Genomic DNA, 25,541 nt, shown 5'->3' with positions numbered 1-25,541 from the left:
CCAGAGAGGTTAAAATGTGTATCGTTAGTCATTATTGTACAATTTACTTCCAAAAATTGGGTTCAGTGTCAACCATTCGAGCGACTGTTTGGCCGTATTCCAAGCGATGAGAATGGTCTGTCGGCAATATTCTTTGTGTCGATTGCACTTTATACGGAAACAAATCATCCTTTAAAATGCGCCGCATTGTGGTTTCACCGACGCCAAAATGCTGAGCGCGACGACGATACGACACTGTTGGCTCCTGGACAACGCTCTTCCTCACCGCTTCAACAAGTTCATTGGAACGTCTTGGTCAATGATGAACGGCATGTTGGCGATCTCCTACTGTCCCGTGCTCAAAAAAATTTGCCACCAAACGACGAATAGTATTGTCAGACGGTGCCTGTTTGCCGCAATACTTTTTGCGGTATGCGCGTTGAGTTCGAACAATAGAACGACTATTTTCGACGTATAGCGTCACTATTTTAGCGCGTTGTTTCGGTGTAAGTTCATAGTGTGTATGTTGAAGTCGATCGGTTAGTAAATGGCACCCTGTATTTTTAAGCTAATATCTCCTGGAAAGTTTTTTTCCGACAAAGGTTCCATGCATTTACAAAAGTTCCTTATCTATAAACCCAAATATTATATAATATGTTTAAAAACCCTTAAATTAATTTTCAAACTGCAACAAATGAAAAATTACTTATACTTATACTTATACTTATACTTATACTTATACTTATACTTATACTTATACTTATACTTATACTTATACTTATACTTATACTTATACTTATACTTATACTTATACTTATACTTATACTTATACTTATACTTATACTTATACTTATACTTATACTTATACTTATACTTATACTTATACTTATACTTATACTTATACTTATACTTATACTTATACTTATACTTATACTTATACTTATACTTATACTTATACTTATACTTATACTTATACTTATACTTATACTTATACTTATACTTATACTTATACTTATACTTATACTTATACTTATACTTATACTTATACTTATACTTATACTTATACTTATACTTATACTTATACTTATACTTATACTTATACTTATACTTATACTTATACTTATACTTATACTTATACTTATACTTATACTTATACTTATACTTATACTTATACTTATACTTATACTTATACTTATACTTATACTTATACTTATACTTATACTTATACTTATACTTATACTTATACTTATACTTATACTTATACTTATACTTATACTTATACTTATACTTATACTTATACTTATACTTATACTTATACTTATACTTATACTGTGTATATATGTGTATATACATACACAAATGACATGTCAAATGTGTTCATAATTTACTTGAAGGTTTGACATTTACGAAATGGGACGCTAAACACTTGAACAAAATTGGGAAATATTCTTTTCTTCTTTTCTGATTTTCACATCGGTGGCTACGTCAATAAGCAAAATTGTCAGATTTGGGGCTCAGAAAATCCACACGTTGCTGTAGAGAAGCAAATGCATGCACAACGAGTCACTGTTTGGTGCGGTTTTTAGTCTGGCGGCATCATCAGGCCTTTTTTTTCGAAAATGAGCGAGGAGCCGCGGTTACAGTAAATAGCGAGCGTTACCGTGACATGCTCAACGAGTTGTTTCCAAAAATTGAAGAGGATGACATGGACGACATTTGGTTTCAACAGGACGGTGCAACTTGTCACACTGCCAAAGTTGCACTCGAACTTTTGGCTACCGTTTTTGAAAACCGAATAATCAGCCGAAATTCCGATATCAATTGGCCGCCTCGGAGCTGTGATTTAAGTCCGTTGGACTATTTTTTGTGGGGAGCCGTTAAAGAAAAAATGCCATGCGAACCATCCAGAGACGATTGATACTTTAAAACAAGAAATCGAATTTGCCATTCATGAAATTGGAGCCCAAACAATCGAAAATGTGCTTAAAAATTGGGTTGATCGAATGGCCTACTGTAAAGTGGCAGTCATTTGAACGATATTATTTTTCATTCATAAATGACAATAGTTAATCTTCAAAATAAAAAAAAAAGTTTGAAAAACTATTGATTAGTTGTTTTTTTATAGCCGATTCAAAAAACAAATTTCACATGGTCCACCCTGCAAATCTAAACGAGCCCAATAGTGCCAACCCAAAAATGCGAGCAAACGATGGTCATATGGCTTCAATTATTGCACGAGCTGCATTTTATAGGTATGTAAGCCAAGACCTTTACTTAAAAATTTCCACATAGTTGAAGGGCAAGGGCCAGCAAGCTGAGAACGACGTCGAATCGACATTTCGGCGTCTTTTTGAGCGATTCGCTCTAAAAACAGATTCGAGAACAGATTTATTTATTTTCTTTTTTCATAGTAAATTTTCACAATTTGTAAGCGTTGTTCTGGCGTTTAACGATTCATGATGACTTATCAAGCCAGAAATGTAAACACATTTTACCATTCTCAGCTATCAAATTATAGTTGGTGCTTTCCATTTCAATTCAACCGGGCTATTCGGGTCATGTTCTTCGATTTCGATGTAACTTAAATATGTTGCTCTCTGGTCAAAATAATGAGAACGTATTTTTTTGTTCGCCCGAAAAAATTTTTTTTCAAGAGTGATCGGCAATTTTGTTTTTCGGCTCAAACTCGATTTTTTTTAATTCGCACAATGAACGGCAGATGTTACCGGACGACTTGACAACCTTTATTTATTCTATACATATATATATATACATACCTTATACTTCTTTAATATATACCTGGAAATATATCGCCGATTAATCCAGAGTGAGTAGTAAATATTATAATCTAAGTTATTCTATTGGAATTGTTGCTGAAACTTCAAACGCCATTTTCTCAAAACTACTTTTTTTGAGATGGTCGTCCTGATATCTCAAGTTCTACTTGACCGATCGCTTTGAAGTTTGATAAGAATTTTTTATTATACATCTGTCTATCGCGCCTGCCTCGGATTTTGAAAAATTTAATTTTGAAGTATTTTTAAAAAATTTGACATTTTTAACATTTTTTTTTCAAGTTGACGCCATTTTGTGCATTTTTTTTTTTTTCATTGATTTGGCTTAATCCGATAGCGACATCATTACTAATGAAGAATTTTTTGTAATTTGTTTGTTTTAGATCACTAGAAGGGTTGGAATCATGTCAACCATGGAGCACCGTTTTTTATGTACCCCCCACTCCGCCGGCCTGTAATGCCACGATTTTTTTAATTTTTTCCAATATTAATAAAAACCATAAAAAAACGGATAGTAAAAATGTTTTTCATTTTTTTATCTTAGTTTTACAACTACCTAAAATTAAGGCGTCCAGACCAGAATACCCCCTTCATAGAAAAAACAGATTCGAATATCTGGTGTTTCGAACTTGGAAACTACCGAATGGTCGTCACGTAGCAACTTATTCGTCTATGCCGCCTTGTTTGGAAAAGAACTTAAAGAATAATAAATAAAAAAACGATTTCTTGAAATTACTTGAATGAGCTAACTTCTTAACGACCACGAACCTCATTGCGTATTGCTTGATTGGCTTCCTCGCAGTCAGATTGTGATTCTTTGAAATGATATGTAGAGTGTTCTACTCCTCTTCTCCTATGCAGGTCCATGACTTTTATTCTAGAAACCTGAAAAAATGTATGGTTCACCCTTTTAACTCCTCCAAAGTGCAGTTATACTTGTTAGTACTATCCTATCTAAGCTTCTTTCAGCTCTTTAAAACTCGCAAGTTAGGGCGTGGTTTGTAATTTACAATGTGAAAAGAGCAAATGTTTGAGTCGCTCACGAACAAAAAGTTGAGCAGAAATCACATTAAAAATGCACAAATTAGACTAAACTTTATTGCAGAGTTAATATCTTTAATTTGGCTATGCAATGAAAAGCCATTTTCTATGCTAACGAAAGGAAAAAAATCAATGCAATATAGTATCGAAAACAATCTGCGCTTAATAGCCCAATTAAAAGCAAACCGCCAGTGTATTTGAAATATGTGAAATATTTACATTTTAAGCGCAAAATATTTGAAAATATATATGAATGTTTTTTTTATATTTTTTCAATTTAAGTTTGCTTCAAAAAATTGCAAATTTGCGTCGGTGAACTTCATTTTGAAAGAAAAAAATATGTCGCTGAATACTCTTTACAATAACAACCAAACAAGAAAAAAAGCGCAAAGCAATTAAAACGAAATATGCCGCTTCAATGCAACGCTGCAGTTGATTGGCAACGAGCTAACCACAAACGCGCATCTAATGCAATAATATCCGCATGTCACACAAAACCAAACGGCCAACCGACCTGCCGACAAACTAACTAACTAACTCCGGGTCGGTCGAAAGCCACGATCGAAAAAATTCAAAAATATATGTCGTTGAAAATTTGTATTGAATGTGGCTTTTAGGTTGCCCACAGGATATCCAATTTTTCGCTGCTATTCATTTGACTTTGATTTTTTGTTTACTAATTTTTTTTTACAGCCGAGTTCTTTTATGCATTTTTAGTGCAATTTTTATTTGCTTGCCTTGATATCTTTCACCTTACCGCCATATGGCAATGTTATCTGGCGAAATATATAACTCTAAATTACAAAAACAAACACAAAAACAAACAACAACAACTGAAATAAATATTTTCTGCCGCAACTATGTTCGTTAATTGCTTTTCCCGTTAAAAATGCGCTCTTATATTCACACAAATGTTGGGAGCCTCTTGTTGCAAGTTGCACACGGGTTTAGCGGTTAGGATTAAATGCGAAAAAATTGCAAACACGAGTCGTACAAAGTGTCAAAGATGCCTTCAAAAATTACAAAAAAATTTCAGAACATATAAATGCAACTCACTCAATCATTTTTCTAGATTTCCTTTTTATATTTTAGAATTTCCTACCAAAAATACTCACGTTTCAAACGGATATCCTTTGATACGTGGAGACTTGGACATTAAGGTGGTTCCAGAACAATCGAAGTGCTGCATACTTATACTCGAAAGTTTCGATATTGAAAATTAAACGACTTTTGAAGTGAAATTTCTTGGGCGTCGATGGACGAGCGAGAATGGAGAGTAAAATTTCAAGGCTATGCAACGTTTTGGGCATTTTCGTTCCGCGAGAGAGAAAAAAGATATAACGTAGAGGGAAAGAGGAAAGAGCCCTATACGTTATATACATATATCTTAGATAAACTTTAGGCTATTTTTTCTGAGTTTTTCCTTGTGGTTGCTAATTTCTAGTGAGAAATAACACTGCTTGTTTGTTGGTGCAAACTTGTAGGAAATATATTTTTGGCGTTATATTTTCTAGGTGCCTACTGTTTGCGCCGGTTTTTGGTCCCAATTTTTTTGGCGTTTTTTTTTTGGTGCCTACTTTTTGGCGCTTGTTTCCGTTTTCTGGCTAGTGCATGTGCGTACTATAAAGTGCTATCCATTCCGGCGTCGGATTTATTGGTATTGCCTTGCGGTAATTTTTGCCGTTGCTGCGGTCCTGGAAACGCTGCGTTTTTGCGGGTGATTAACGCTCGGAGTAGTGCGCGTAATACCTGTGTCTATGCCAGGCTTCTTCATTCGTAGCTCGTTTTCTACATAGAAAGCTTCCTTCTCCCAATTTACTTCTTTTTTTATCATTTTTGAGAGATTTTCGAACAATGAATTTCCTACTACGGCTTGGAAGCGTTCATGTTCTTCCTGCGTTCATGTTTTTCCAATTGTAAAATGTGTGGCTTCCGTGTGCGGCATCTGATAAACTGTCATGCTATATATAGTCGGGAGAAACCACTTTGCCCATCTTCAAAAGGTATTACCCAAAATACCCTTGGCCGTGGAGAAACTGTGTGATGTAAACGTTTACTTCTCCGAAAGTTCTGCTGCACCGATGGTGAATGTCGCCGATTATTCTGTGTCCATCTTCTAGTAGTTGCCACATATCATCTGTCTTGCCACTTGTGGATTGTTTGTGCTCTAATTTCATGCTGTTCTTCTAAACACGCGGCTTCTTTCTTTTGAATTCAAAGCTGTTTGCTGTCCAACGCTAAAAGGTCTATCCGGATCCAACCGCTTATGACTAATGCTGCAGGTTCTGATACTCTGCGGTATGCCGATGTTATCCGGAAATCAGCTCTTCTTTGAACCTTCGCCAAAGTCTTACATCTCCGTGTTGGCTTAAGGGCATCAGCCTAAATTTTACTCCCGATTGGGCAGTTGCCATAAATAGTTTTCTTTTGCTGGCTATTAGTCAGCCGATGCTTGCCTTCAACCTCGATAGCATGACCGTTATTTTGGCTGATGAGCACCAATTTTGGCAGAATGAATTGGAAGCATTCGCGTATATTTACTGTGTCGTAATTGTTGATGAGGTGGATCAGCGAACTAGGTGGAAAGTGCAGAAATAGTCAGCTTTTGCAAAGAAAAATTATAAATTCTTCTTCTTAATTGGCGCGATAACCGCTTACGCGATTTTGGACGAGTTTAACAAAGCGCGCCAGTCGTTTCTATCTCGTGCTAACCGGCGCCAGTTGGACACACCAAGTGAAGCCATGGTCTTCTCCACCTGATCTTTAGAACGCAAAGGAGGCCTTCCTCTGCTACCACCAGCTGGTACCGCATCAAATACTTTCAGAGCCGGAGCGTTTGTTTCCATTCGGACGACGTGACCCAGCCAACGAAGCCGCTGGATCTTTATTCGCTGCGCTATGTCTATGTCGTCATAAAGCTCAAACAGTTCATCGTTGCCAACGTTCAAAGGTCCAAAAATCTTACGCAGAATCTTTCTCTCAAACACTGGGCATGTCTGAGATGTCATAGCATATTTCCGAAAGTTCGTGGAGAATAAGAAGTCATGTATTTTGCCAAATCTTTTCGGATTATGCCACCATACAGCTCTTATTTTAAATGAATTTCTGAGATATTATGGAAAAACAAATATCTGAAATCATTCAAAACTAATTTAAATGTTTTCAGAAAAAATTCTATGAAGCAAAAGAGACAAAAATCACTTCCATTTTGTTGCACTGTGTAGTTATCAAGATTTCATAGTTTCGACACTTCTAAAGGGTGGTTAAGTTTCAAGCGTCGGTATTGATTTTGGATAAAATACAATTTTATTAGGAAATTATTATCATTTCTCTATATTATGATAATATTGGTATGGCTCAATTACGTATGGAATAAAATATTGGCGAAATAGCCGCCGCGGCCTTGGCGGCACACCTCCATCCAATGGTCCAAATTTCGATGACGCTGAGACATAATTGAGGTTCTATGCCGTTAATGTGCCGAATTATCTCATCCTTTAGCTCTTGAATTGTTGCTGGCTTATCGACGTGCACCTTTTTTTTCAAATAACCCCAAAGAAAGAATTCCAACGGTGTCGTTGACGTTTAGGTGTGGTTCACATTCAACATCGGCCCTTGAAATTTAACCACCCTTTATTTCTTTTTTTTCACTCGCTAATTGAACAATTTGAAGTTTTAACTATTTTATATAAATAAAAACAAAAAGATCTTCCCATATACAATACCGGAATAGGAAACTTTATGACCTTTGCGGCACCTATAAATAACAATCGATTTAAAAAGAAAGTCAGTATTCCATATAAAACAATTCCCAAAGCGTTGTGATAACAAATATTCATTATTTGAAACAAATATTCAGTACATTGACTTTTTCTGAACCACCCTAGTGTACCTACATAGATGTGCATATATTATATGTTGTGATAAAAAGCATACATTTTAATTCAAAATAGACATTTTACATTTTCTATGCCTGCCACAACAAACGTTGCAATTTTTAGTCAGCGCCCTCCTTCCACCCTTTACTTTTGTGACGTATAAATCATCTCACACTTTTCCCCTAGTCCATTTTTTGTATTGCCACAATTTTAATCAAAAAGTGCGCACTTTGTCGATAAATTATTATTTTCCGGCCTTTAAATAAAAATAAGTTTTCCTAAGTTGGCTTATCCCTTTTTTGCGAGCTATAATTTTTGTTGGCCTTAAAGGAAGAAAACAAGAAAATACTAAATCAAAATTGACACTTATCACTTTAAACGCAGCAACAGTAAGTGGGGGCGGAAATGTAGTCACGAATTATTATATCATATTTTCTTGAAAGAGAACCTAAGTTGGCGAACAGCTGCTGCTTGAGCACAGTGAAAAATTTGGGGTAGTAAAAATGGCCAATGGAATGGATATTGCGAAGGTGTTTCATAAGAAAATTTCATGAGAAGGAAAAAATTGTCAAAATATGTAACTAAAACAAAGAACTTAACAATTTAAACTTCTTTAATTTCCTTACAATTCGTTCTCGCCATGAACGCCCCTATCATCTATTTCTAGCGTTCCAAGTTGGGGCACAGGGCCACGCGCGCCTATTTCTCGTTATTTTGCTTTCACCAAACCTAATGCAAGCCAGAAATGTATTAGAGTATTGTATCACTTCCTACATAAATAAATTTTTAACAGTGTACCTTAATATAGCCACATCTTCAAGAAATATTTATGTATATACCCACGCACATAACTATATTTCGAAGCAGGCATATTTCACTTTGGAAAAGTTGCTTCCGGATATTGCAATAGAAAATAAAAATAACAAAATTTGATTTGCAAAGCTGTACGGAAAATACGCGTGAAGGCTGCAATAACGCCGACAGGCACATTGAGGGATTTAATCCTTTAACCCTTTTTCACCAAAAGAAATTGGCATCGCAAATTTTCAGTTACGCATCCATTATCTCAGTGAAAGTGAATGCGACACAAACGCCCGCAAGCAGCCAGGGTATGGGCATGGAGAGCGAGAGAATGTTGCTGATAGCACAAACAAATAAACATTGGCTACACTACTCATAAAGGCGCAACGGCCGCAGGAAGGAAGCAACATTCGCGGCAAATATTTGCTTATTTAAGAATAACAAACACTTCATATAGAGCAAATGAATGAAAAAAGGAATTAAAGAGGTGGCTGCGAGAGATGCGGATGCGGACGCGGGGTGATAGTGGAGGCGCTATAAGTTATTGTCGTTCGAAATTGATCGTCATGGTGCATACTCACTCATACAAATTTATGTCTGTGTGTTCACGTATGGTACATACATGCACAACTATTTGTGTGTACGCATGCAAAAGATTTATTGCCGTCTGATTTATTTGTCGGAGAGTTTGTGGCCAAACACAGCCAAACACATAATAGTTTATCCAATGGCGCACCAATCAAAGGCATAAGCGCTTTGGAATTTCCAGAACGGAAATGATATGAATGAATGGTATTCGAGTGAATTTTTAAACCATATAACGTTAATCCTTGCCCAGCCAGGCGCAACACTCCAACAACCAGCATGGAAATGGCAAGAAGGAATCCATCAATTTATGTGCATGACATTGGGACAGCGACAGACGCTCTTTGTGTCTGTGCGGGCGCAAAAAGTGAAATATTTCTGCAGCAAATACACACACACACACACGAATAGCACAGGCGTGCTATTAAAATGCATACTTTGAGGCGTGCGCACATATTTTCTTATAACCATTGCGTTATTTTACAATTTTTTAGGCTTCATTACCAGCGAGATGCCTACTTTTTGCGCTATTGTTATATTTGTTGTTTGAACGCCTTGCCTTGTGTAATATTCTCTGCCTTATTATTGCCGCGGGGTTTTTTATTGGAAGCTATAGTTCATGATTCACATGCAAATGCTTGAAAAAATATTTGTATTTAATTTATTTATGAATGGAAATACGCCACACCGCAGCGTAGGTTAACAATGCACAAACTCATATGCATGTGTATGTGTGTATGATGCAAATATATTTATTGTCAGCGATCCAGTACATTCACAATGTGGCAACGCATTAATGTGCCACCACAATGTAATCAACACGCGCGCACTCGCCTTGCTCGTCTGCTCGGGAGTGTGCGCGCATTTACAGAGCCACATTGATTTATGCTCGCTTACATTTCCACACGCACGCCTACAGTCAGGAGCGAAGTAGTAGCAATGCAACATATAGGGAAGGTTTGACTATTTGCTCATAAGTTAATTGATTATTTTTTTATTGTATTATGAAAAACACATTTCATACTACAACAAAAACCAAATTAAACAAAGTTTAAAATTTTTTATAAAATTAAAAAATACTCAAAAATTCGTCACAAAAAAATCTGAAAATTCATCAACAGTTTTTTATCTTTGATCAGAATTTCTGGAACTATTCTGCTTATGCAGTTTTGTAGCCTATTCCATCTTGATATTATGGCATGCATGTTTTAGGTGCCTTGAAGTGCATATTGATTGTTTGATTATTTTCTTGCTGATGGTGCTGTTGGCGCTGTGCATTTTCTGCCCCGTAACGAATGGTCGAAGAACAAAAATTATCGAAATTCAGTGTAATCTTTGAGCTAATTTAAACTTAGATAATATCATACCATAAAAATGTGTTGCCAAGCTACATACCCAGAATTTTTTCGAAATTTCTCACCAAAATGTTTGAAATTTTTAAAATATTTTTTTCTGATTTTTTGAAGTGAAACTTCTTAGGCGTTGATGGGCGAGCGAGAATGGAGAGTAAAACTTCAAGGCCATACAACGTTTTAGGCATTTTCGTTCCGCAAGAGAGTAAAACGATATAACGTAGAGGAAAAGGAGAGAGAGAGAGATATACCTTATATATATCTTAAACACACTTTAGGCTTTTTGGCATTTTTTGGTGCCAATTTGTTTGCCGTTTTTTTGGAACCTATTTTTCGGCGCTTATTTCCGTTTCCTGGCTAGTGCTTGTGCGTATTATAAAGTGCTATCCATTCCGGCGTCGGATTTATTGGTATTGCCTTGCGGTAATTTGTGCCGTTGCTGCGGTTCTGGTATCACTGCGTGTGTGCGGGTGATAAACGCTCGGAGTAGTGCACGTTGTTGTCACGGTTTGTGTCCGGCGTGTATACCTACACCGGTCGACCCTTTTCCGTTTTTTGTAAATTTTGTCTATTTGTATTCTCTGCAAATGTTGTGAATTTATTTAGATATATATTCTTTCTCTCTCTCTCTCTCTCATTCTCTCTCTCCTTCTTTGTTTACCTTGAAAGTTTCACTTCCGTTATGTGTACTACGCTACACGCACTATTTTTTTACATATTGTACAAATATGAAATTTTGTGCTATGAATCTTTTGTTGTGTAAAATTAAGTACCCTACCGAAAGATTTATAATATTTGACACTTGTGAACTAGAGTGAGAGAGATAAAGAGAGAAGCAATAGAGCCCGTAAAGGTTTAAAGAAAGATTTCCATCATTCGAAACTATTTTTTTATGTAGTAAAAAAGTTATTCAAAAACCAGACTGGATGATTATTTTACGCTACCATAGTATGAAGTATATTTTTATTAAAAAATAATTTAAAAAAATCTTTTTGAAAAAATATATACGCTGATATTATTTTGAACGCCACTATACTCATATATAAGTAGCCTGCTGTGCAAAGCTACCATTACTCAGCAAACATTCCACTTATAGTTCATGAACAGACATGTGATGAAACAAGTCATACTAGTCCAAGAGTGACCCGAATTGTCCTAGTTATAATATGACCCATTAACGATGTAAGCAAAAACAAATATTTTTTATCATTTTTTTTAACATGTTTTTTATACATTTTATTTGCGACTGCAGGTTTAGTTTGAGAATTAAGTAGAAAAAAATGTGTTCCAATTTATTTCAAATAAAATTATATTAAATAGTAAAAAAGTAAATAATACATATTATGTAGTTTTTTTAGTCATAACAAAACATATTTGAAACGTTCATTTATCCATTTTTTTCACTTTTTCAACTAGTCCGAAACTGGTGATTTTCGCCACAAAGGGGACTAGAACTTCCTCAGCTACAAAGCGAGCCGCCAGTGAATTCAGCAATAGTAAATTCGACTGCTGGGTAAATCTTACGCACAATGCGTACTCATAAATCATCATCATGAACATCGCCAGCGCCTTTGCATAGCCCAGTCGCACAGTAAGGATAACAAAACCACAACGACGGTTGCAGCATCGGCAGCGGATTTAAAAATTTAAAGCTAGTAAATGGAAATTAAAAATATGCGCAGTAGTGACAGAAAGTATCAACTTTAATTAAGCGCATACATACATACATATGTACACTTCTCAGAAAAAGTCTACGTTCAATTTTACTTTCTGAAATATTAACAATGTCTGCCAGGCTATATCTTTTTCGCTAGTTTTTTTATAAAAATATATCCCCTGTTAAACAAGAAACCGTGTAAATCAAAGGTTCAACTTTGAGCGAAATTCACGAAAATTCAACTAATTTCAAAAAATTGCAATCAAATTTCAAACTTTTTGAACAAATTTAAAAACAAATTTCGAGCATGCAATTTTATAGTCCATTTAATCTTAGTAAAGTAAAAGTTTGAAGCCTCTCAAAAAATCACATTAATCAACGAAAGCTCGATGTATGTTTTATATGGATAGAAAAAAATGTACAGAAACCAACCCGATTTTTAAGCCATTAGATACTTTCACTGTGTTATTCCAAAATTGAAAGCGCCACAATGAAATTTATATGAAATTTTTTTTAATTTTTTTTATTTTAGAAATTCTTATTAAAAAGTGTGAAAATTTGATGAACGTTTTTTTACTTTTATTTTTGACTTGCACAGAATTTTAAACTTGTATTATTTACGAGGTTTTTGTAAGCGAATGAAAAACTTTTTATTTAATTTTTTAATTTTTATTTAAAAAGTTTTTCAAATTAAATAGGAAACAAATAATATAGAATTTCAAAACTTGTCAATGAGTCCCTTTTCTGACCCAGGTATGCGTGTCTTTGCTTTGCGAAAGCTACACATTGGTAAAATATGGGCTCACAAACACGACAAACTCTTGATTCTACTAGTGTTCTGGAAATTTGAGTGACGTTATAGCCGACTCAATAAAAAAGCTAAGGACACTAGAAAGACTTAGGTGTAGCAACGGTCTAATCGCACTTCCATACACGAAGTAATGCTTCCCGGCAGCCCCGAATTGGCGAAATTGGACGAAAAAACTGGTTTGTCCTGGTTTTAGAGGGCCACTTGAGGGTAGCGCGCTACCACAACGCCCATGGTAGTACTATTCCTAGTTTGATGAAATGATAACGAAGACTGCAAAGCTGCGCATAGTATCTAGTGAAAGAGCGTAAGTCTTCTCCCTCACGGTTTAGGAGTCTATAAAGTGTTTTGCCTGCCTCTGTGCTGGGCTTTCCATTTCATGTCGTATGAATTTCGTGTTTTCCCAGTTGTTGACAGCTTTCTATACGGGATTTGGATCACAAAAGGATTCTGGCTTATCATACAGCAAAAAATCGTTCCCTGCAAACAGCTTATTGAGGACATTGAAGCATTCTTCAATATGTTTAGATGTTATGATGTGCACGGCACTGCTCATAAGGATGTCCTAGTGGCTGAAAAACTGCAGAGGCACTTCGAAGCTGTAACTCAACGAAAGCCATCGCCGCCCCAAATTTCAATGGCATGAATCGCTGCTTGAAATACTGTAGGACTACTGCCCAATTGTAGCGATCTTTTAAGGCTAGCAGTGATACCACCCGCAAGCTGTGTCTGCACTGATCTAGATTTTCGAGGCAGGTTCAATGTATGGATTACCAATGGATTATGGATATTCAATGTATGGATTAGATCAAGTCTCGAATACCAATGAATCCCAATGGGTCGACCTTAAAAGTATTCGATGCAGTGCGCACTGGAGGTGACAGAGTAAGCAAAAAGCTCCCTTTGCTTTGGAAAAACCATGTTGCTCTATTAGATTTTCTTCACTAGAATCTGCTAGCACTATGAAGAGCCTACTCCGTCAGTCATGAATAACCAAATTTTACACTGAAATAATTGTGAATCTATGAAAAAATACAAAAAACATACATACATACCTATAAATAGTATAAAATTGTTTAAAAAAGTTATCTTTACACAAAAAAAACATATAAACTCAATAGATTTGTTCCGAAATTTGTTAGCGCAATTGCACTGCTATACTTTTTGCTCAGGGGCTGCCTGCTGGTCTGCCGCGTGTGCACGTGACCCTAAGTTGCTACGGGAATTACAATGCACAGATGATTTGCTGGCTTGAGAGCGAAATGCAATGCGATGATGACAATGATAGCAACAATGAACTAAGCTGAAATGGAAAAAAACATCAACACACAACAAAAAAAAAAAAAAAAAAAATCACATAAAAAATGCGAGACCGGATGGAGCAGGAAATTCCATTGAGTGTGAGTGTAAGGCGGTACGACTTGAAACAAGGTTGGCTGTTAGATTGCGCCAACTATGTGCTGGATAGCGCAGCCAACAAATCGTAAAGGTGTGCGGCTGCATGACATTTGCCATGTTGCTTGGTGTGCTCATTTTCTAGTCATAAACATTTTGTGAATTTCAATGGAGCAGTAGTAGGAAAACACTCCTCGCGTTGCTGGCAACAAAAATCGTATTGTGCTGCAAGTGTATGTGCACATATTTATACTTTTTTGTATAGGCTAGCGGGCTGTATTGTACACCAGTCAGACGTCGTCGCCGTCACTACCACCCACTGTGCGATTTTGTGGCCAAAAATAATTTGTTCGTAAATTACTTTTTACATTATAAGCACACAAACATAGCACTACAATCTATGTATGCATTGCTTTCCTTCTACGAAAATTTAAAGCGCGTTTTTATATTGTAGGATATCCTGCACCCTTCCTTTGTCTGCTTGGCTACAGTGAAAGGGCTGCAATCACGTTGCATACCAACGGGCGCTACGTTGTCACTTCCAATACACCCATTTCAAGTTTTAAGAACACATGCTGGTTTTCGTAATTAATACTATTTTCCCCCTTTTTTCTTCTTTGGATTAAATTAAGCGAATTCGAACTTTTTCTAATTAAATTTAAGCGTCGCACTGAAGTTGAATTTTGCTAAATTCGCTACGCAGATTTGTTTGATAGACCTCTAACCTTTTCCTGTAATGTAATATTCGTTTTGTCACTTAGTAATACGCATAACGCTTCAAGCGTTCAAACAACAACAACTAATTGTAAAATGAAAGTAAAAAAGCATCTTTGCTGTTTATTAATGTTTAAGACCGTACTGCTATAGAGGCTTCTACGTACAAACCTACTCATCCTTGCATCCCTTGCCAGAAGTTATTGAAACCTTTCAGGCATTTCAAGAAAGTTTTCGTGCTTTTGTCCTTTCATAAGTTCCACCCGAATTGCGAATTGTCCCAAATGCTTTAAGTAAATTATGAGCTTGGGCTTGACGTGCCGGTTCGTCTAATAGCCTAACACGATTTTTCGGTTTGTTTTATTCCTATATTTATTTTAATTTTTATCAGTTGTCGCAAATTTTGTCCGCCTTTTTCGATTTTTCTTTTTCAAGAACTTCTAAGGTCTTTGCCAAACTTGTATGGTTTTGTAAATGTTTATAAATACGCTGACAGCAATTCGACCGCAAATTCGAGGGGCTTTCTTTGTCCTCAGCATGTCACTTCAATTTTATTGCATGACCTCGTGGCCTTCACAACTCTTTGACAATTCTAAAAACTTCAATGAACAGCTGCCTGAAATTCTGTGCGGATATTTTTAGGTTACGCTTGCAACTTGCGCTGTCAGCAGAGGTTCTAGAAAAAGTTTTAGCGCAAAAAGTTTAGACTTTTAAATATTTATTGCCACACTTTAATTGGTGCTGGCTTTAATTTCGTTAAATTTTTAATACGAAATTAAATAAAAATGCAGAGCAGTAAGAAAAGGGATTATTGCAATAACAAACGCTTTGTGACGTAAACTTTTATCTTGAGGAAGGTGGCTGTAATGTTTACCTCCAAGAAGCTGACGTTTTTAATCATGGCATTATGGGAGTGCCTTCGAAATGAACAAAAGTTAGCGGAAAAGTGGCACATATCACGGCATGTATTAAAATAATGTACCAAAATTTGTGTGTACGCTAATAACTATGCGCATCATACTTCGATTCACATGGCGTATTTTTTATTTAGAAGCTTATTTCTCCAATGAGGGCATAGATTATATGAACTTACAAAAGAGGCATACTTTTACAACAAAATTAGTTAAAAAATAGGAAAATTAGCTTTCCAACTGCAATAAGTCAAACATGGGTCAACCAGTTGGAGTATTATTTTTTTTCTTAAACTCTTGACATTTCTATACATAAAATTTAGTATTAAAATTCTTCAAATTAAAGAAAATATTTTTGCTGCGTATCTGTCTGTATGTCAAACTCCCTTAAGCGATAATGAGTAGCCAAATCAAAGCTGACAAATTTATGCTCGCTGATTTCTATATCTTCTGATTTGTTATTTTGCTGCGCACTACAATTTCATATATACGAGGGTCGTTTGAAAAGTCGGCGCAAAAACAAAACTACTTCATTTTTTTTTGGGGTAAGCCTTTTTTACTTTTTTGCCTTAGCCTGCTTTTCGTTGATATCTTCCGATTAATAGGATTTGTCCAAGTCTGAAAAATAGCCATTCGTTTCTGCAATCTCCTTCTCGTTTGAATAAAGTCTTTTCCTGCCAGCCATTACTTCAAATTGGGGAACAAATAATAGTCCGAGAAATCCAAAGGAGTGAAGTCTGAATAATAGGGAGAATATGAAACGAATTTCAACCCTATTTCTATTAATTTTGCGACCACAACGGCTGAGCCATGTTGGTGCGTTGTCGTGATAGAAATGGAAAATCCCTAGGCTTCCTTGAATCAAACAAATGCCAACCACAAAGAAATAGACCGATCTGGCTGAAACTTGAAACAGACGACAACCTCCAAGGTAGCCATGAAATGCCGCACATCTCTTAATCAGATGGCTGAGTCATTTCGCCTAAGGATAATATGGGTTCCTGACCATCGCGACATTGAGGGTAACTGCAGAGCCGATGAACTAGCGAGATTCGGCACCAAGTTGACCGATGTGTACATAGACAATGACATAAGCATACCCTTACAAACATGTAAGCTACTTCTCCTTGAAGAAATCGGAAGGAAAGCAAACGAATTATGGCGTAATGAAGCCGCCTGCAAAATCGCCCATCAACTGTGGCCGACTCTCAGTGCTAAACGCACAGAATCTTTGCTAAGCCAAAATAGCACACAGTCTTAGCACACTGACTTCAATCATAACGGGGCATTGTCTAATAGGTAGGCACGCCCAAAGGATGGGTGTGCAAACACATGACTTCTGTAGAAGTTGTCTTGATGAGGAAGAGGAAGAGACAATCTTACACCTTCTGTGCCATTGTCCTACTCTATCCAGACGGATATTTACTATTCTAGGCAGATAATTTTTTAACGAATTGGAGGACCTCAGTTCCGCAGAAATAGGAGGTATTCTAAAACTTTTGAAAAGCACACAATGGTTTTAGGAGAAATAGGGAAAGCTCCCCACGCGACATCACAATGGTCTAAGAGCCTGAGTGTGTCCCACGGGACAACCGCTTCAACCTAACCTAACCTAACCAGACTAAAACTTGGTGTATGTTCTTCCAAGAGATGTCACTAACTAAACCTAATCTCGATGCGCGCCAGTACTGCCATCTCTCTGATTTTACGCAGACTTTTTAAACGACCCTTGTAAGTTTCCTTAACGGCATGCCGGTATTGGTTAGTTCAGTCTAAAGATAATTCTCACAACTTGTTTACTTGACCTGCATACATCTATGTTCACAATAATAGCAGCGCGACATATTGAACATTTTTGACTATTTATTTATTTATTTTTTTATTTTATATATAAAAACATAGTTTATACTGCAACGAAAACCTTAGAACTGAAAGTTTCAAACGCTGCACAAAATTTCACAAAGCTCAACAAAATTTCGTCGAAAATTCAAACTTTTTAACCGGACGTTTTAGATAAATTTCAGTTTTATATCCCATTGAATTTTGTTATGCAAAAAGTAACTGAAAAATCGAAAGAAGGCTTAGGTGTCAAAACTCGATTTCCGTTTTTTGGCCAATTCGATAAAGTGTAAAACGCTCTTCCACATTGTGAAAACCATTAAGTCGTAAGTTGTCGGAAAATTTAGTAAAAGTGAAAAAAAGAAATAAAAAACTGAAACTGGCGATACGAAATTTCACATTTTTTTTGCATAGACGAAAACACCCCACACCACCGACAAAAAAAAACAACATTTAATGCACTATAAAACTGCATACTACAATTTTTCTAAAAGTTTTGATTCAAAAAATTAAAATTTTGATGAAAATTTTTACAATTTTTTTTTATTAAAATTTTGATGAACATTTTTTTATTTTTTTTTATTTTCAAAAATCAAAGCAAACTTTTAGTTATAACAACATATATTGCGCTAGAAAACTGCATACCCAAATTTTTTCTAAAAATTCTGATTAAAAAAGTTCTAAATTTAAATTTTTAATTTTTGATGAATTTTTTTTTTTAATTAGTGCAATGTTCGAAACTTGGATTTATAGAGACTTTGCAGGGAAATGAACTGTATTTTTGTAACAAAATTAAAATAGAAGCAAATAAATTGAAAAAACTTATCAAGAAGTCCCTGTGCTATAGTTAATTAACGCGGTATAGCTCATAGGGAAAACATAAAAATAAATTTAAGAATTGAAGAAAAACTTAAATAGAAGCGCAATAAGTTGAAAAAAGCAAAATGTCAGCTGAATTTCGCTATTTTGGGCGTGCAACAAATACAATGCGGAAACGCTTACCCTTAATGTAACTCCCTTTGCCTTCCTGTGCCATGACCATCCAGCAAATCTCATTTCTGTTTCCCTTCCTTCTGTTTTAATACCATAAAAATGCTTATCTAACTGCCGGAAAATCTAACCCGAAAATCACATATTCCAGCGTTTAATTCCACAAATATTGCAAGCAGCAGCCACTCCATCTTACAACAACTCATCATAGAGAGGAGGGCATCTATCCATTGCGCCCTGCTACCACGACTATCAAGATTGGAACGATTTTTCGATTTGCAATTTTGCCTTCGTCGTTGCAACATGGAAATTGCAAAATATGCACGCAACACCATCTTTATCGCCGCCGTGACATGGTCGGCTCAACAATGCCGGCTAAGGCTAAATCGAAAATTTACTTTTCAGCCTGCTTCTTGTTGCTCTTCCCTCCTCTCCACTCCGCTACGTTCACCCTCCACCAGCACTCACTGTGTTATCAGTTTCTATTATTATTCGCTTTACGTTGCACTATCCAATTTTTTCCTTGCATTTCTCTAAAGACCTATTGCATCCAGCCGCATCTCCCGTAAAGCGAGCCTAAGGACGTGTGCGAGCCAAGGACCGGGTGCACGCGCCCTATGGTTTTTAGCGACCAGCAAGTATGTATGTACTTGTATCAGTGTATGTGTGTGTGTATCCTCCTTTGGCATCTTAGCTTGGTATGATCTGCTTGTTGCCTGCTGGTTCATATCATTCGATTTTGCATTTTTCTCGCATCTTCCTCATGCAATAACTGGCAGCGTGTGAACAGCTTTCGTTTGCCACCCCATCTCTTCTGCATATAATTTTAGATTAAAAAGTTACGATATCACTGCGACAATATTGGTAGCTTGTGCTGTTACTTTTGCCATTACTTTCGCCTATCGCCTGAGAGACTACGCCTCGCAACGTGGCTTTGGGCGTTTCTCATTGTTGCTGCTCTTAGGCTGGGAAAGTCTGCCTTTGCGAGTGTGTGTGTGTGTGTGTGTGTGCTAACGCGGCGGGCGTGTGAACGCCTATACGCCACACTTTTTAGCAGGCCTATCGCCATTATTATGCTCGCTGGCAACAGTCTGGTTAAATTGCTTTCGCCACAAACAGTGAAAATATGAACCTGAACTAATCGCCGCCACCGGTCTGCGATTTTGCCATATTATCCCATCGATATTTATAGCTTAGATGGTCGATTGGTGGGCACTTCGTTTCCGGGCATTATGCCCTTGCAGGCCTTTTTTTCCTTTCCAACACATTTTACAATTTTCCGTTTTCCCCATTTTCTTTTCATTGCTGTTGCTGTTGTCGTTTCTCTGCTGTTGCGCATTTATAGTTTCATTTGCAATGAAATTTAAATTAGAAATTGTGTGACTTGAAGACTTCGCCACAAAAGCTCGATTTTTTGTTTGATTCTTTTTTGCTTAAAATTTACTAATCCACCAGTTGAGTTGGCAGTGGTCTTGCTTCTGGGCGTGTGGCAAACGCATAAAAAAACTCCTAAGGGTGGGCGAATTTCGAATCGCTCATTAATGGCTTTATGATTCTATTTGATATAGAAACGTCGGCGTAATTTTAAAACGTGCGCCTGGTATTATGCGGTGAACGTCGAAAAAATTTGAAAGATTGCAACTTAAGCAAAACAAGAGTTATGTGACATTTATGAGAGAATTTACTGAGTTTTCAACAGAAATCGTTGAAAATGGAGGGAAGAAATTAGTGTAATAGGCAAAAGATTTTTTTTCACATAGCTGGTATGACTCCTTCAGACCCATGGCATAAATATATACTTGTAAAAATATAAAAAAATTTTGGTCAGTAACATTTTTTGTAAGTCTAAAACGAACATTTGTTACACGAAGAAAATTCAGTCAGCAAAAAAAATTTTCAAAAATCAACGCGATTTTGAATCACTTAAAATTTGTACTTTATTGCAGCGAAATTCAATGGACTATAAAACTGCATACTCCAAATTCTCCTACATATTCTGATTAAAAAATGTGAAATTTGTCCAAAAAATGTATTGAATTTTTTTTAATTTGCAAATATTTTGAAATTTTAATTTCTATTTTTAGTAGGATAATGGAGTAAATTTTCATGGAGAAACTACTAAAATTTAGTAAGCATCAAATGAATTGTCAAAACTTGTTCTTAAGCGCGTGTACCATAGTAATTTAACGCAGTATATACAACAAATTCTAACAACAATGACAATTGATACATCAGCGTCTGCAAGGATTGTTCTTGTTTTAAGTTACTTTCAGAGTTTCTTCTTCTTTCCTCGAAATTGCATCCTACATAAGCTTGTTGGGAAGGGAACTGGCCTTAAATCAGTCACTTCTGCCCAATATATAGACATCCCTTTAGCCTCAAAAGAACTCTAGAACACGTCGATCAACAAAAGGCAAGCCAACAGTAGATGCCAGCAGTAGGACCCTCTTGTAAGATAACTAGACAGGTTTGGCCTAGAAGGAATAAGCACAGAACTAGGTTCCTTATCAATATAGAGCGGACTTCCATTAGTACGGTCGTTGGTATCATCACCGAGCACTGGTAATGGGAGCACATGGGAAACGTATGGTCAAAAGACATCTGCAAGAACGAGGAGGAGGTGAAGAGCATTCCACCCGCTCTGGTCAGAACGCGACATCACTGCCTAAACTCTTCCTTCTTTGGATGTTTAGCAAACTTGGAATCGGCAGCCATCCTTGGTATTTTATAGCTTATAAGACAGACGAAGTACTTTTATCAAGTTGAAAATTAGAGGGGCACTTGAGTCCAGTGGAAGCTTGAGTCTTCAGCCCTAAATAGGCCCCTATACATCCTTACGGACAGTGATAATCTTCCGTAACCTAACCTATTCTACCGATTTTTTTTAACGAGTTGACATACATAAAGTTTTCCATTCGAAAGCCTAAGCCCCTTGAGAAAATATCTCGTTCGGCATTAGAGATGATTTATTACAGTTTCAATACACTTCGATCAGAAGGTAGGTACTTACCGATGACTCATCATCTCGTTACTGATAACACTGAATGCGTGAATTGTTGTTTTATAAACAAAAAATTATATTTATTTGCTCTTGTAATAGTTATCTCTGAACAAGCAACAACACTATAATAAGGGAACCTTGAAATTCTTGCAACTCAGAGCGATACGGTGTGAAATGAAATATGGCGAAACAATTGTTCGGAAAAGTGTCACGAATTCTTGATAACACCGCACAATTATATACTTGTGCAGTTCCAAAAATATGGCTTCGACTATTTCAAGAAGAAAGAGAGAGATGCGAAAACGATACTCGAACGCTTTGACCAGTGACTAAAGAGACAGAAGGCAATGTCCTAAAAGTAAAGAAAAAAATTACTGGCGAAGCTCTTTCTGCTATTTAGGCGCCTTGATGTTGGTTTTTTTACGAAGACCTTTTTCTTGGAAGAAATACACTCGGAAGCTTTGTAATTTCTGTCGACGGGCGACCGCTGTTAGAAAAAACATTCTATCATTTAGTACTTCATGACGGAGATATCGAACCTGGACACTACCGAGCTATAGTCAGGCACCAACCCAATCGGCGATTAAAAAATTTAAAAAATTGGGCGTCTAGAGATTTCTTAAAATCTGAAGGATTCACAGAAGTTGGTAACCTACCCTGCAGTCTGCATCTGACTCCCAACAACTTTTTTTCTCTCTTTTTAAATTTTATTCACAATAACTATTTTTCTTTTCTTTAAAATTTAAAAAAGAGTAACAGAGACGAAAGTTATTAAGTTAGAAATTACTCTTACCGGCCCTTTACTTCAACTACACTCCGTACACTCCGATTTTCCATGGAAAATATTTCGCATCCGCCATTAGAATTAGCTAATAGAGTTTTTAGAATTTTTGTTTAATATAATTTACGTTAATTATTGAATTTTACTCTACAGCTTATCCCACACACGTGCCATAGTTCAATGAAACTGATAAACGGCCTTAGGCACCCCTTTTCTACTCCGCTTTTCAAAAAGCATATGTTTCGAAATTTTGAATTATATGTGAAAAGTAAACAACGCAAATCACCCTAAGAATTTTATTGAATCTTTCATCTGTTATAAGTCGTACGATATTTATCAATTATTTTTAACACAGTTTTTGTTTTTGTTTATTACCTTGTTATTGTTATTGTTTATATTGCCATTTGAGCTTATCTGATCAATATGCTGAGAATTACTAAAAAAAATATTGGCACAAGCAGTCAGCTGCTTTAAAATTCCATTAAGTGCTATATATTTTAAACGTAAAAGTTTGCACAGCTCGAAATTTAGGTCACTGTTTAAAATATTTTTCATGTATTTACCAAGTTTTGAATGTATTTAGAAGTTGATCAATATTGGGGATGGACGTGCTATGTTTTTTTTTTTAATTTTGATTTTTATTTTTTTTTTACAATCTTTTTTACTACTGCGGCATTTGGAACACAATTTAAAATATTTTCGCGTTATTTTTCTCTATTTTCATAAAATTGTATGTCACCGCGACAACAACTTAACTAAAAAAAGTACTTTATTAATTCTCTTTAATTATTTTTTATTTAATATTAATTTGAGAAAAAGAAATCCATTATTTTCTCGATAGATGGCTGCAGTGATCGATATCTCGTAAAATTTGTGCTCGTTGTCAAGGGGCATTTCACACTAAAAAAAATCTTTCGCTGTTTTTTAACCCAGTCTAATATTTTTCATAATATAGGGTATAAAAAAAACTAATCAATACTTTTTCAAACTTTTTTTTATTTTGAAGATTGAACATTGTCATTTATGAATGAAAAATAATATCGTTCAAATGACTGCCACGACTGGCTTTACAGTAGGCCATTCGATCAACCCAATTTTTAAGCGCATTTTCGATTGTTTGGGCTCCAACTTCATGAATGGCAACTTCGATTTCGTGTTTTAAAGCATCGATCATCTCTGGATGGTTCGCATAGCATTTGTCCTTAACGGCTCCCCACAAAAAATAGTCCAACGGGCTTAAATCACAGCTCCGAGGCGGCCAATTGATATCGGAATTTCGGCTGATTATTCGGTTTTCAAAAACGGTAGCCAAAAGTTCGAGTGCAACTTTGGCAGTGTGACAAGTTGCACCGTCCTGTTGAAACCAAATGTCGTCCATGTCATCCTCTTCAATTTTTGGAAACAACTCGTTCAGCATGTCACGGTAACGCTCGCCATTTACTGTAACCGCGGCTCCTCGCTCAATTTCGAAAAAAAAATGGCCCGATGATGCAGTCAGACCAAAAACCGCACCAAACAGTGACTCGTTGTGGATGAAGCAAATTGCTGTGGATTTTCTGAGCCCCAAGTCCGACAATTTTGCTTATTGACGTAGCCACCGATGTGAAAATGAGCTTCATCGGAAAAGAAGAAGAAGACTCACCACTTTGGAAATAGGTTTTCAATATTTCCCAATTTTGTTCAAGTGTATAGCGTCCCATTTCGTAAATTTCAAACCTTTAAGTAAATTATGAACACATTTGACATGTCATTTGTGTTACCATTCTCAAAAAAATAGGTGGTTCAAAAACCAAACGCTATATGGCCAACCCTGTATAATGTGGTGCAAAATTAATCATCTATTTCGTTTTTGAATAACTTCTCCGCGAAACAATAAAACGAAATGACTTTGAGTGATGAAAGTATTTATTTTGACCTTTACCCGCTCATTGCTTGTCTGTTTGTATGCTGCAGCTGGCGAAACCACAAGTATATTATATAAAAAATATAAAGTATAATTTATAATTCTTCCGATAGAGTGATTCATTTTGTATAATTCCGCAATTTTATTGTATTATTTTGCTTATTTTTGATTTTTTATAGGGCAATTATTTTATTTTAGTTATTATTTCAATTGGGAGTACCTTGTTCTTAAGCACATACTGTAATACAGTGAACGACAGAAGTCTACATACACCCCTCGCTTAAAAATGTGTTTATGCAATTTCATTTGAAATCTTTTTTAATTGACTGAACTAAAACAAATCCATTCTTTAACATAAAACAACAGAGTTATGCTAAAAACCCCCAAAAACAGCGTTGACAAAAGTGTTCATACAGAACCGGTTTCCTAGCTTGTACTCTGATATCCTATGTTGTGATAACGGTAAAATACCGTTTGTCTATTTCTTTCCTTTTCTTATGTTTGTTGCTGTGCTAATATTGATTTTAGTTGCAATTTGAATACTTAAGCAACTACAATGACTGCTCGAAATGAAATATCAATTGACGTCAGAAATTTAGTTATTCAGCACAGGAAAGAAAAAAAATCATATAGCGAAATTTCAAAAATCTTTAACTTAAATCGTGCAACAGTCCAGACCATTGTAAAAAACTTTAAAAACAGTGGTTCCACAGAAAATAAGCCGCGCAGTGGCCGCCCGAGCAAACTATCTCGCAGAGACGTCAGCGTGATTCTAAAAGAAGTGGACAAAAATCCAAAAGTTTCTGCTCCGATATTGGCCGAGGATATAGCAAGCTCATCCAACAAGTGCGTTCATCCAAGAACAATTCAAAGAGCTTTGAACAAAAACGGCTTTCATAGTAGAACACCACGAAGAAAGCCTCTTATTTCGGAAAAAAAAGCGTAAACTTCGCCTGGAGTTCACCAAAGTACACAGGCAAAAGGGGATGGATTTTTGGCAAAAAGTTTTGTTTACAGATGAGTCGAAGTTTAATATATTCGGTAGCGATGGAAAAGCAAAAGTGTGGAGGAAAAAAAATACTGCACTGAGTCCAAGGAATTTGGTATCAAC

This window comes from Anastrepha ludens, chromosome 6 (genome assembly GCF_028408465.1).
Source record: "Anastrepha ludens isolate Willacy chromosome 6, idAnaLude1.1, whole genome shotgun sequence".
Classification (NCBI taxonomy): Eukaryota; Metazoa; Arthropoda; class Insecta; order Diptera; family Tephritidae; genus Anastrepha; species Anastrepha ludens.
Note: the sequence above shows the minus strand (reverse complement) of the source record.